The sequence below is a fragment of the Chionomys nivalis genome, chromosome 1 (genome assembly GCF_950005125.1).
Source record: "Chionomys nivalis chromosome 1, mChiNiv1.1, whole genome shotgun sequence".
NCBI classification, from domain to species: Eukaryota; Metazoa; Chordata; class Mammalia; order Rodentia; family Cricetidae; genus Chionomys; species Chionomys nivalis.
The window spans coordinates 148,933,693-148,937,264 of NC_080086.1; the positions used below are offsets into that span (position 1 = coordinate 148,933,693).

At 47.4% G+C, this 3,572-nt stretch overlaps 1 pseudogene; it reads left to right on the forward strand.

The window, feature by feature from the left end:
- Positions 1 to 1,183: 1,183 nt before the first annotated feature.
- LOC130886590 (amiloride-sensitive amine oxidase [copper-containing]-like) lies at positions 1,184 to 2,624 on the forward strand (annotated as a pseudogene).
- Positions 2,625 to 3,572: the final 948 nt, after the last annotated feature.

The following is a 3,572-nucleotide window of genomic DNA, read 5'->3' on the forward strand; positions in this document are numbered from 1 at the left end:
ATACAGTTTCCGTGTAATTATTTCGGCGCATAAGCTAACCATGTGAGCGGCTGGGTGCCGGGGACGCAGCCCCGCCGCTCTTATTACAACAGAGAGGAACCAAAAAGCTACAGAGAAACCCTGTCTCGAAAATAAAAAAAAAAAAAAAAAAAAAAGAAAGAAAGAAAGAAAGAAAGAAAGAAAGAAAGAAAGAAAGAAAAAGAAAGGAAAGATTTATTTCACCTTACAATTTCCAGCTCCCCATGGAGGAAAGTCAGGGCAGGAACATGGAGGCAGAAGCTGAAACAGAGGCCACGGAACAATGCTGCTTCCTGGTTTGCTCAGACTACTCTCTTACACAGCCATGGCCATCTGTCTACAGGTTGCACCATCCCTGAAAGCTGAGCCCTCTGACATTACTCATTCATAAAGAAAATGCCCTATAGACTTGCCTACAGGAAATTTGATGGGGGCACTTTTCTCAACTGAGATTCCTCTTTCTGCATAGCTCTAGCTTATGTCAAATTGACAAAACAAAAAAACAAAAAAACAGCACACTGTCCCTACACTAGAATTTTTGTTCGTGTGATATTATTATTATTGGGGAAGCAATATCACCTCAGGTGACATAACCCCATTTATATACCATATAATATCTATATAAAATATAACATAATATATAAACTGTAGTTTCAATAACCATACAAAATATTTTCCTTTTCAAACATCCTTATGTCTCCTTCATTCTTCTGTATCACTCTCCCTTCTTGTACTTCAAACATTAGCCTGAATTTCAGCATGCCTTGCCATAAAAGGTAATTTGCTGCATTAGAAAGGAATTTTGCTGTCTCTAAAGTCCTGAGCCCCACTAGGACAGAATCAGTTGGGCTAGCCTTGGGTTACTATTACTCATGGTACCCCTACATCATGAAAGTTTTCCAGTTGTTAGAAAACTAAAAAGGGAGGAAGCAATGGGAGACGTCCAGATAAGAAAGAATATAAGAAATTTTCAGATGATGAAGGAAATCGCGGATGCACACAGGGGCCTGAATAGCACCGCAAACTGTGAGCCAGTACCCAGAGACCCCAACGCTGGCTTCAGCTGGGTAAGGGAGGGTGGGGCTTAGAGACAGTGAGCTCTGAGTGCTGGCATAGAGGGAGAAATACCCACGTTCTCTCCTCTCTTCTGCTGAGTTCCTGAGCCATGGGGCTGGCACAAAGGAGCTTGCCACTGGGCTGCATGGCCGTCATCTTGGTTCTAGAGATGGCCATGGCAGAGCACCCTATCTGGATGCTGAATGACAAGGCCCAGGTGTTTGCAGACCTGAGCGCCCAGGAGATAGAAGCTGTGCACGGCTTCCTGATGCGCAGGCCGGAGCTGGAGCTGCAGCCATCGGGCACACAGGCCTTAGCTCATTGAAGCGCTGCTGCCCAAGAAGAAGGATGTCCTAGAGTTTCTGGATGAAGGAACAAAATGTTCTGTACAAGAAGCCCATGTTGTCAGATTCCCTGATGCCCAGGAGTGCCCTAAAGTCATTGAGTTTGCTCTAGGGCCCCTGCCACAGTCCTTCTGCATAAAAGAACTGTCCGCCAGGCCAGTGAGGCAAGAATACCGGGCACACAGACCCATGTTCAAAGCAGAGTATAGTCTCTTCCAGCACGGAATCAAGGAGGTCACCACAGCCTTGCTTCCATTCATACTTGACACCACCAACTTCTCACTAGAAGAATGCACTGGGCAGTGCCTGACCTTCACCCTCGTGACCCCCACAGTGCGGAGTCTAAATGTCGGGCCACCTGATTTCTCTTGCAGCACTTTGTGAACGACCACCTAATGCAGTCCGTGGGGTTCGAGAGCCTTGTGGATCACGGGAGCACAGATGTCCAGGACTGGAGAGTGGAGCAGCTCTGGTATAATGACAAGCTCTACAACAGCCCAGAGGAACTGGCTCAGAAATATACAGATGGAGAAGTGGACATGGCGGCCCTTGAGGACCCACTGTCCAAGAGCTCAGAGAAGCCGTGAACTTTTAACAAGCTTGGTGTAGAATTCCCAAGGCACCTCAACAAGTCTGGCCCCATGTGGAGCAAGCCAACGGTCCATGATACAGTCTAGTAGACAACACTGGGATCTACCAAGGCCGGAGCTGCTTTCCTTGGGAATGAGCATATGACCTCCGAGGTCAGTGTTCAAGAGACTATGGCTGTGCATAGTGAAGACACACCTGCAGGAGAGATGAACAAGACCACAGACGTGTGCAGGGGCCTGGGCAGTGTCACCTGTGAGTTAGCTTCCCTGCCATCGACTGTCCCAAGACAGCCACCTTCCTAGAGTCCACCCACTGCTATGACACTGGTAGCCTTGTCCATTATCCATAGTTCATCTTTGAGAAGGCCTTAAAGGTACCTGCTAAGCCCATTTTTAACACCAACTTTACAGGCAAATTCAGCTCATATGAGGAACTGAATGGACATGTTTCATACACTGCAGACAACTTTAGTAGTCTACAATTTTTATTACATCTGGAACTTCATTCTATGCACTAATGTTGATTAAAATACATTCCTCCAGCTAAGTGCACACCACCTCATACACAAGCTTCTACAACCATAACCACCCCTGGGATTCACCCCATGGTCTGTGAGGATTTCTTTCAGAACGATGAGAGGATTGAAGACCGGGTACCAGACAGGCCCCTCCCTTCTCTCCTCTGGACTCATCATTACCCTCTAACTTAACCTGTCCCTGGTCTTAGGAGTATGGCCTATCTGTGGAGGGCAAGTTCATAGGTCATGAAAGATAAGCCAACCTCTTTTCAATGGGGCTAAGGTCATCTGGAGAAATTTGCAGACATAACCAGCAATGTCCCAGCCATAGTGTCCTCAGTAGTCAGAACTTCCTTGCCCACTAAAGCCCTTGTCTCTCTCATAGGATTTGGTGGCCTGAGTGACCGTGGGCTTCTTCCTACTGAGGTTGTCCCCAACATGGCCTCACTGGAAACTCCATAAGCTTCTTGCTCTAGCCTTTCAAAAATCTTCTCTATCACCCTTGGGTACAACGTCTGCCTGATGCCTTCCCCTTTCAACCTCCATAGGACCTACACAGCCCTGGGTCAAGTGTCTAGCCCCATCCACTGTCTAATAGGCTCAGAGCCCCTCCAGGGCAGACAGTTAACCCTTCTGCTCCTACCACGTGTGCTGTTTCCTAGAGCGGAAGACATGGGCCATATACTAAGATGAGCGGTTGTGGGATGGATTCATGGTTTTCTAGTGTACCCCCAAAGACCTCCATGTCCAGGGCAAGGCAAGCCAAATGAGACACTGAATTTTTCACTGTCTGAGGTATTCAGGTCCCTCTCAAGGAGGCTGTAGGTAAATTTTCCCACCTTAATGATGGTATACCTAAAGAAGTTGTATGTGTGCAACTACTTGTGTGTGCATGTATGCATGCATATGTGTGTGTTGCCACTCCAGCTACATAATGGATAGTTTGACCAAAAGCCACCCCTGCTTTTACCCTGTCTTTTCCCAGCTGACCAGTGGTGCTGCACGTGCAATGGGGACTCGGTTATTCTTGCTGACTAGGGGCAGAG